At 44.5% G+C, this 10,344-nt stretch overlaps 1 long non-coding RNA gene across 1 annotated transcript; it reads right to left on the minus strand.

The window, feature by feature from the left end:
* Window positions 1–4,059: 4,059 nt before the first annotated feature.
* LOC141976018 (uncharacterized) lies at window positions 4,060–8,856 on the minus strand. The gene is made up of 3 exons (XR_012636049.1): window positions 8,747–8,856; window positions 8,310–8,405; window positions 4,060–4,097 (listed from the first exon to the last, which is right to left on the minus strand). It is a non-coding gene; the product is annotated as an uncharacterized LOC141976018 (long non-coding RNA).
* Between the last annotated feature and the right edge of the window lie 1,488 nt (window positions 8,857–10,344).

Genomic DNA, 10,344 nt, shown 5'->3' on the forward strand with positions numbered 1-10,344 from the left:
GTTCCATGTTTTTAATTTTACTTTTAATTAGGTGTCTGGAACTGCATTGTTAAGGTCGTTCGATGTCAGTTCCTGGATGAAAATAGCTCTGTTATAGCCTGAGCTCCACCATGGTTTATGCTGTTTTCGCTCATGGAAGTATATTTTAAAAGAACATATTTGAAGACATTTAATACAATTTTAACCTCAAATTGGGTTTTGTACCTAGGCTAAAACCCATCTTCTATTATTGGTGAGCGAGCTGAAACAGTGTTCTTGGACAGAGAGGTGTGTACTTGGACTTTCAGAAAGCCTTTGACAAGGTCCCACACCAAAGGCTCTCAAACAAAGTAAGCTGTCATGGGATAAGAGGGAAGGTTCTCTCATGGACTGGTAACTGGTTATAAGATAAAGAACAAAGGGTAAGAATAAAGAGTCAGTTCTCAGAATGTAGAGAGGTAAATAGCAAGGTCCCCCAAGGATCTGTATTAGAGCTAGTGCTGTTCAACCTGTAAATGATATGGAGAAAGGCATAAGCAGTGAGGTGGAAAAGTTTGCAGGTGATACAAATTAGTTCAAGATAGTTCAGTCCAGCACTGACTACAAAGAGTCACAAAGGGATCCCAAAAAACTGGGTGACTGAGCCACAAAATGGCAGATGAAATTCAATGCACATTGGAAAACATCATCCCAACTATACATACAAAGTGATGGGGTCTAAATTAGCTCTTACCACTCAAGAAAGACTCTGAAAATATCCGCGTAATGTACAGCAGCAGTCAAAAAAGCAAACAGAAGGTTAGGAAGCATTAGGAAAGGGATAGATAATGAGACAAAATATCGTAATTTCACTACATAAATCCACGGTATACCCACAGCTTGAATACTGTGTGCAGATCTGGTCTCCCCACCTCAAAAATATATTACAATTGGGCATGGGCAACAAAAATGTTTAGGGGCACCAAACAACTTTCATGTGAGGGGAGATTAAATAGACTGGGACTGATCAGTTTAGAAAAGAGGTGGATCTGATAAGTCTATAAAATCCTAAATGGTGTGGAGAAAGTCAATAAGGCAGTGTTATTTACCCCTTCACATAACACAAGAATCAGGGGTCACCCAGCAAAATTTACATACAGAAGGAAGAACTTCTTCACACAACGCACAGTCAACCTGTGGAACTCATTGCCAGGGGATGTTGTGAAGTTCAAAAGTATAAGTGGGTTCAAAAAAGAATTAGCTAAGTTTATGGAAGATAAGTCCATTAATGGCTGTTAGCCAAAATGGGTCAGGGACACAACCCCATGCTCTGGGTGTCCCTAACCCCTGATTGCCAGAAGCTGGGACGGGATGGTAGGGCACTGTTGGAATACGGCAGTGGTTTTCAACCTTTCCAGACTACTTTACCCCTTTCAGGAATCTGATTTGTCTTGTTTACCCCCAAGTTTCACCTCATTTAAAAACTACTTGCTTACAAAAATCAGACAAAAACACAAAAGTGTCACAGCAAACTATTACTGAAAAATGGCTTACATTCTCATTTTTACCATGTAATTATAAAATAAATCAATTGGAATATAAATATTGTACTTACATTTCAGTGTATAGTATATAGAGCAGTTTAACAAGTCATTGTCTGTATGAAATTTTAAATAGTACTGACTTTGCTAGTGCTTTTTATGTAGTCTGTTATAAAACTAGACAAATATCTAGAGGAGTTGATGTACCCCCTGGAAGACCTCTGCATACCCCCAGGGGTATGTCTACCCCTAGTTGAGAACCACTGAAATGCAGAATACTGGACTACATGAACCATTGGTCTTACCCAGTACAGCCATTCTTATGATCAGGGACTAGAAATTACTTTCCTACTGGACTGGAGCAAAGAGTAAATCCTCTTGCTAAAATGTTCAATAGTCTCCACTACCTTAGGGTTGCTAACTTCTGGGGACTCCAACCTGAGGGAGCTTGGGGTTTTCACAGGTTGCAAATATTTCTAGCACCTGTTGACGTAACTGGACTTGTGGGTACTCAGCACCTCTTAATCTTGGTCTACGTGTGCTTCCATAAAGTGAGGTGCTCGAAATTAGCAGACACTTATGAAAACATGGGGCTCTGTGCTTGACTAGGGATCACACTGACTGGGTACCTGCAGGAGTTTTTTTGGGTAAAAGGTCCTATAACTATACCAACCAAACTGATACCATTCCTCTTGGAGAGACCATCCAGTGTCCAAGGCCCTGCCCATGGAAAACTAATAATTTAGCTTTGTTTTCAGCCTTCTTAATCACCCTTCTGAATCAGGACACTGGACACTCTTGCTTAGGGTGACCAGACAGCAAATGTGAAAAATCGGGACAGGGTGGGGGGTAATAGGAGCTATACATGAAAAAGACCCCAAAATTGGGACTGTCCCTATAAAATCAGGAGATCTGGTCACCCTACTCTTGTTGTCTGCGGTGTATGTATCTTTGCTAGGAAAGATGCTCATCTCGAATGAACACCTTGCGAGGTGTTTAAGCTCTCTCTCTCACACACAGGTTTCTACAGGGAGTTTCCCCTCTTATTGTTCAAATGGAAGTGTATCTCCAGCCCACTCTGAGCGGCAGACAGACAGATGCTGCCTCCTGGCTTCTTAACTCAATATTAAACAGATAAATTACAAGGAAACCGAAAGGCAAAAGTGACATCATAAATATGCCAGTAAAACCTATTGTCAAATGCAAATATCCTTGGACTGATTTCCCCTTGTCTGTACTTCTTTCTCACCCCCCACCCCCATTCCCACAACATGTAGGACTCTCTTACATGGCACTTTTCCAACATATCATCAATGCCAGAACTGGAAGGATACTAACCATGTGTAGATCAACTGGACACCTTCAAACTCAGCCATCCTCCGCTTCTCAAAGTGATCTGCTGTGGCCCTTGAATCCAAACAGGTCCCATGAACTGCAAGTTTGAGTCCTATCCTGGGCAGCTTGCTGAGAATGTTTTTGGTGTCCATTAGTTGTCTAGTGGCTAGAGCCCAAGACTGGGCCTCAGGAGAACTGCATCCAATTCCCAGCTCTGAGTGATCTCGAGCAAATCACTTCCCTGCTCCGTGCCTCTGTTTCTCCATCTGTAAAATGGGTATAACGACAATGGCCTCCTTTGTAAAGTCCGTTGAGAGCAACCGATGAACAGCGCTATATAAGAACAGGGATTATTATTATAACTTCTACAAACAAACACACTCATTCATTCCAGATGGGATGAAAAATAGTTATTTGTATTATAGTAGCAACTAGGGGTACTAAGCAAGGACAATTGTGTTTGACATGGTAAAAACATGTAGTGAAAAGACCATCCCTCCCCAGAGGGCTTAGGCAAAAAGGTTTAAATGAGTTGGGAACCCATTTCCCACTGAAAGGCAATGGGAGTTGGGAGATTAATTTATTTTTACCGTAGGCTCCTTGGAAAATCTTAGCATCTCAATCTACACCTATGTTTCTTTCTGTGCATACATTCTGGAATGCAGTGTCAGTCTGAAGCACATTCAACTCCAACTGCAGTGAGCGGAGTATTAGGAAATGGCTTTTAAATTAATTAGACTGATTAATCAAATGGGCAGACCTGCTGGATACGCACAGCATCCATACACAAGAGACTTGACCTATCTGATTCCATTCTAGCCAACGATTTCACAAGCCCTTGTGGCAAATCTAACCCAGCATGTTATGCAGCTGGTATGTCTATCCTGTTAGCTACGGTGGGGTTTTTACTCCTTTGAATGAAAGCTGCTGATCATCTAGAAGAGCTTCCCTCTGAAGCACCCACAGGGTTTTCAGGGAGACGCCACTTTGCAGCTATTCATTTAACCAGCTTATTTCAGTATTATTCAAGCCAGGTTAAATTTACATCACTTGCTTTATGAAAATCTAAGAAACCTGCAATGATTAAGGGCCCCATTCAGTAAGCTCCATAAGCACGTGCCCCACTTCAAGTGGGTGAGTAATCCCAGCAGGACTGCTGAAAGGAAGGCATGTCCTAAGTACCTGTAAGTGATTTGCATCGTGGGTGTGAGGATCTCTTCTTGCTCTCCGCTGCATGGAACAGTGTGACATCTTCACTTTATTCTGCTGGAGCAAAAAGAACCTTTTAAGTGAATGGAATAATGCACATGGGAAGTTTGCTATGTGAAGTGTTCCTGTAGGGCCCCTAGAATATTTCCATCTGTAACATTACTAGAGACAATGATTTAAAAAAACCTCCCCCGAAATATTATACAATCTCTCCCCTCTCATTTGGTCTCTTCTCTTGCCTTTTTATTTCTGAATGTCACTGCCAGGAAGGAAAAAAAATTGGGACAGAGATGTGTGGTCTTCTGCGGTCTCCACTGGCATTTCCATCATGATGCACCATAGCTGCTGCAACAAGCAAGAGGCTATAAGCCTCCAACTTCCTTCTCAGGGGTATCTTGACACTTCAGATGCCACTGAGTTTTTTTAGAGCAGCTTTCATACCCCAGGTATCCCAAACGCTTCACACTCCAACGTCTAGCTCTTTGGAGTGTCCACAGAGGCAAACAGTAGCAGCAATTCATTAGTAATTGCTAAGGTGGTGGGAAAAAAGTTTTTGTGTCTGGATTTAAAAAAAAAATCTTTTGCAGCAAATATTCACATAATCACACACTGCTTCTCACCTACATCAAGCTGCTGTGGTGTGACTGTCTCTTTAAAATGGTGAAAGTAAGCTGAAGCAAAAACCAGGTCAGCAAAGCAGCAGCTTGGGTTTCTCTTTAGCTGCAGCAGGCAGCAAGGTGTATGATCCAGCCTTCAGTGAACTGCTTACCGCCCCACGCCACCCCCCACTCCACGATTGCAAGAGCCCAGTGAATGCTGCAGAGGCACCTGCCCAGCATTCCTGGGTAAGGTACAGGCTTTGCCAAGGGGCAGGGACAGCACCCTGGAGCAAAGGCTCCGTGTGCTCAGCCTCCATTGCAGTTGCAACAGAGGAGGATTGGGATATGAAAAGGCAAAATGAGGATGGATATGCAGAGAAAAGCACACTGAGCCAGTTTACAAGGAGGTGCCAGTCTCAGCAACGAGAAAAAAGGGAGGCAGAGAAGTGGGGGGCTGGGGGATATAAACACTCCTGTATAATCAAAGTGCCCAAGCAGCCGGAAGCTAATGGCTCTGAGCATTTGCCTTTGGAGCACCTGCTTGGCTGCAGAGAGATGGTAACTTTCACACTCTCATTTAGCCCTGAATGGATTTTAGTTCACATTAGAAACTCTGCCATCCATCAACAGGAAGAGTCATATCAGTCTCTGCTTAGGGGATACAGTGCTCTCTGGCAGATCGGATTCTTCTCCCAGCTCTGGCTGGGGCAGGGAGCAGCAGTGATTTCAATCTGCATGTCATTTACTTGTTAAGCTTGTGGGGAAATGGAGTGCTGATGAACATGAGAAATATAAAGGGCTGGCTTCATCCAGCTACACTGTGCTCTAATTTATCACACACAGTTCTGCCAGTGCACCTCCATCCTGACCCATGGCAACCCCTGCTATCCCAGTCCTGGGCCCTACACAGTTCTGCCAATGCAGCTCTGTCCTGGGACCCTAACACACAGTGCTCATGCTGCTGATGAATTTTGTAATGCCCACAAATGAGAGTTAGGAGCATGAGACGCTCCCTTTCAACTTGTGCCATAAATCTGGTGTTGAGCAAACATCTCCAGAGCTGAGGGGTACATCCCTTCCTTCCCGGACCACACAAACCCCTCAATCTTCGTTTGAAATATGACAAAAACCTCACGCCCAACATGCACGAATGATCCAGGTCAGAGCCTCTCTCTCTCTGATTTCAAGAAGCTGAAGAGTCAACTTCTGACTGAAAAGGAGTACTTGTGGCACCTTAGAGACTAACCAATTTATTTGAGCATAAGCTTTCGTGAGCTACAGCTCACTTCATCGTTGCATCCGATGAAGTGAGCTGTAGCTCACGAAAGCTTATGCTCAAATAAATTGGTTAGTCTCTAAGGTGCCACAAGTACTCCTTTTCTTTTTGCGAATACAGACTAACACGGCTGCTACTCTGAAACTTCTGACTGTTAGGACAACTGAGATGCCCAGCTCCATGGTCCACCCAAAGCTGATTAGGTCACAACTAGTAGTTCTTTCCCCAGGTTAGGGCAGAATCTGTCCTTTTCTTCAAACCATGATGAGACATGAAATACTAGATAAGTCCCCTCCGGCCTTAGAATTGATTAGATCATCTAATCTGACCTCCAGTAAAACAGGCCACTGAACAAAGCAGTGCTCTTTCTGCCCAGCTTCAAGCCAGGGACTAGTCATGTCAGGCAAATATAACAGCTATAGCTGCAGAAACTGAGCAGTTGTGCACTCTGGTGTGGCCAGAGTAAAGTTGGTTCATCTTACTGGCATCCTCCATTCCCCTTACGTCCTCAGCTCAATCTGTTCTCATTGTTATTCCCAGCTCCAATGCTGTTCCCAAATCCCCTCTTTGCCCTGCGCATTAATCTGCCTTTGGCTTTTTTTTTTTCCCTCTCCCAAGCTGTCTTGGACAAATACATCTTAATGTTTCCTTCTGTGTGACTCCTGTTTTCTCGGTTTTTTTCCTCTCCTTGTAATGCACGCAGTATGCAAAGGGCTTTCTTAATCTTCTGGAGCTTTCACAGCCTTGAGAGTTTTCTAGATTTATCTGTAGGTTATCAAATTAAGGCCTCTCCTCTCATTTCCTTCTCATGGCAAAACAACATCTATGAGAAGCATCATGAGCTACAATAGGTACACTTGGAGGCAGAGCTCAAATGACAAGAGAACACCCCGGCAGCTCACTACCACGCCCCTCGGGGGCCTCTAGTCACTGCAAGGGATGCAGGGGAGAACAGAATTCCCCTTTATCTCACTAAGTACTTCATCTCAGCCCCTCCATGGTGGCTGGAAACAGCAGAGTAGCGAGATGCTGCAGCTGGGCTTTAAACTGAACGGAGCTCTAGAACTGCATCTCTGATTCTGTATGCTGGCTTCGGGGACTGCATTAGAGCAGCTGCTTCTTTGGGGCTAGGCTGGGACTTGGACTGGGTGTCTGTGGAATGGAGGAAGGAAAGGGGATTCACAATCCCTCCTTAAACCGTTACATGGACTACCCAGCCCATGGGTCTGAGTGTGCAGGAATAAATGGGATTAAGCACTGTTTAGTGGCTAGTGATAGGCAGGATGGTTTAATAGCTAGGGCACTGGACTGGAAGTCAGGAAACCTGGGTTCTATTTGCTGATCTCCTATGTGACCTTGGGCAAGTCACTTCCCCTCGCTGTGCTGGTATTACCTCACCCGCCTTTGTCTATTTGGACTCTTAGCTCTTCCCTCTCCCTGTATGTCTGCACAGCACCTTGCTGATCTTGTTCAGAGCCTCTAGGTGCTCCCACAATAATAACACATTTATTCCTTCCCCAGAGCAGCTGGGTGGGGAATTGGTGATTTTAGAAATCTGCATGGAACTTGGAAAGAGAAGCTCAGGGTGCAGGAGGGAGAGTTTGGAGGAGTCACCAGCAAGTCAGTCTGTGTGATCATGGTTGGAATGCTAGCGGCAGATGCAGCACCCTCTAAACTCTTCTCTTAATAAAGAGCCACTTTAGTTTTACAAGCATGGAGTCCTTTCATGTTACTATCCAATGTATGGTACATGAAACAGGTGGGAGCCTTGGTCCACCTTCTAAGCCCCAGTCATTGCAGAGTGTATCATAATTTGCTGCAGTCAATTACTATCATCCTCCTGGGGCAAGAGGGAAGCAGGGGAGGTTGCAGCTTTTGCTTCTGAAGGCTACTCCCGAGTTGGTGCAGATTTTACACAGTGCCTTCCTCAGGGCTGAGCCAAAAGGCATAATCTAAACACAGAGGTGTGTGTTGCTGGAGCTAACGGCCAGGCATCCTCTCTATGGCTTATCACCACTTATAGATTGGTTAGCTGGCAAGCATTGTGCATGCATATGTGTGCGTGAGAGAGGAGAGACATGGATCATTACAACCCAATTTGGAAATGAGGCCAAAGGTCTGGAGTAACACCAGGTACCAGAGCAGACGAATGCTGTGGAATAAATGGGAACTCCCTCAAACTACTCACAGCTACTTTTGAAAATGAAGCTGTTGGATTTGACCCTTCAGGTAACTCTCTCAGGTAACTTTCCTTTCTGTCATAGTTTTTGTCTCCGGGTTTTGGGATTTTTTTTTTAAACATCTGTCTGCCAGAGTCTTCATAACAGATATCCAGCCTCAGAGATATCCTTCCCCATTTTCTTCCAGGTTATAAAAGAGAAAATTACTTACTCTAATCTTTTTGCATTGAAGTCAAAGACCACGGTTCTGTTTTCTCCCTCTTCTAGGGTTCAGCTTGTGTGTCAATCACTCTCTCTCTGAAAGAACCTAAGAAAACATGAAATGAAAGGTGTCTGTGGGGTTGGGTTTCCCAGCCTGGCTTTGATTGAAAGCATTGTGTGAGCCTGTGTGTGTGTCACTCTGCATAAGAAACTACTGCAAGCCTTACATAAACTGTCAATTAGGAAAACTTCTTCATCCACTCTTGCGTGAAGCTGGCACGGCCTCCCCCCACACCATAATGTAACAATGACTGAATAATTTATCACGTCCTTTGTAAATGTAATGCTGTGTTCTCTGCTAGGTCTCAGTGTCCCAGAGTTTAAAGTGACTTCTCATCCTTTATGTGATTGAAAAATATTGAGAGAGGAAAAGAAAATCTGTAAGACCTTTTTACAGATGAATTTGCTCGTCTCCAGAGTTATCTATAGCCACAGTAACCTCATCAGGTCCATGAGGAAATTGGAGACCCCGGGTCAGTCATGCTGTCCTCTCCTATTCCTAGGAAGAACAAAAAGCAACACATAGCCACACTTCTGTAATGCAATCCTCTCAGACTAGGTACCACAGTAGCTGAGCACCTCACAATCAGTAGTTAATTTAGCTTCACAATATCGACCTGTTTTACAGAGATGTTTCTGGCCCCATTTTACAGCCAGGTGGACTGAGAGGCGAAGGGACTTGCCCACAGTCACTCAGGGAGTCAGCAGCAGAGCAAGTAACTGAATGCAGACCTGTCCAGTCTTAGTCTAGGGCCTTAGCCACAAGGCCGTTCTTCCACACCAAAGACACTGCTCCCATGCTATAGGCATCTGTCATAGATTGTCTTATTGAATCCAACAGACCCAATTACAGCTATTCCATACTTTTTTCCTTCCCTGTTTGCCAGTAAACTCCTCCTACTTTGCCTCTAGCATGAAGTCATCAGGGTGGGTTTATTACATTACAGTAATTTCTGTGATAGTAGGCCTATATCATACTCAGGGAATTCTGATGGGCAGAAAGAGAGAGGACAAGCTGAGAGCAAATACCTTCCCTGTGAAGGTAGGTCTTTGCTCATGCAAGGCCCAGTCCTGCAAGGTCCTGAGTGCCTTCAACTCCCAGGATTCGGGATGGATAAAACCTCTCATTGACTGCTGCAGGATTGAGCTCACAGAGACTATAATGGCCAGATACAGGTAAATAGTTCTCCATTATTCCCATTCTGCTGACGCTAACATCTGAACACGTTCTTCTCTGTCTAAATTTCCCCAGGGCCAGGGGAGGGCAGGAGAGATAACTGCTTTCTGTGGACAAAGAGCTTTCAATCCTGCTGCTCAGTTTTCCACTTTGCAACAAGCAAAACCACGACGTACGGGTATCTGTGACACCACTGCTGCTTTGCATTATCCAGTGTGTCTGGGAGTCATTAAGCGTATGGTAGAGAGACAAGAGGGGTGAGGTCACAGTCCTGAAGAAGAGCTCTGTGGAAGCTCAAAAGCTTGTCTCTTTCACCAACAGAAATTGGTCCAATAAATATTACCTCATCCACCTAGTCTCTCTAATATCGTGGGACCAACACTGCTAAACCACACTGCAGACATTAAGTGTGTATGACAAATCTATTCACGGCCTAGACTCTGCTGGCAAACTCTTGTACCTCTCCTGTTATAAGGAATGCACATTTGCACCACGTCTTGTGTTACAGAATTAAGCCCCTTTCCTTTGCTCTCCCATGCTCTGACCGATCCCCACCTTGACTGAGCATTTCAGGACTCAGCAAAGCTGCCCATACTAGAAGACAGCTTTAGAAAGGTGGATAGTTGTTCTGAGTGCTACCGATGGTGGGCGCTTCAGAATTCTCCCACGTTGCTGTGTGATTACAGTGCAATACTCGGTTTATCTAGCGACTCCATATGGTCTTATAACATGCCATTAGACATAGGATGCCGTAGTGGTTAAAAAGAGGCTTTGTCACACACAGCGTCCGGAGCTTGTCCTCCATTCA

The sequence above is a fragment of the Natator depressus genome, chromosome 22, assembly GCF_965152275.1.
Source record: "Natator depressus isolate rNatDep1 chromosome 22, rNatDep2.hap1, whole genome shotgun sequence".
Taxonomy (NCBI): domain Eukaryota; kingdom Metazoa; phylum Chordata; order Testudines; family Cheloniidae; genus Natator; species Natator depressus.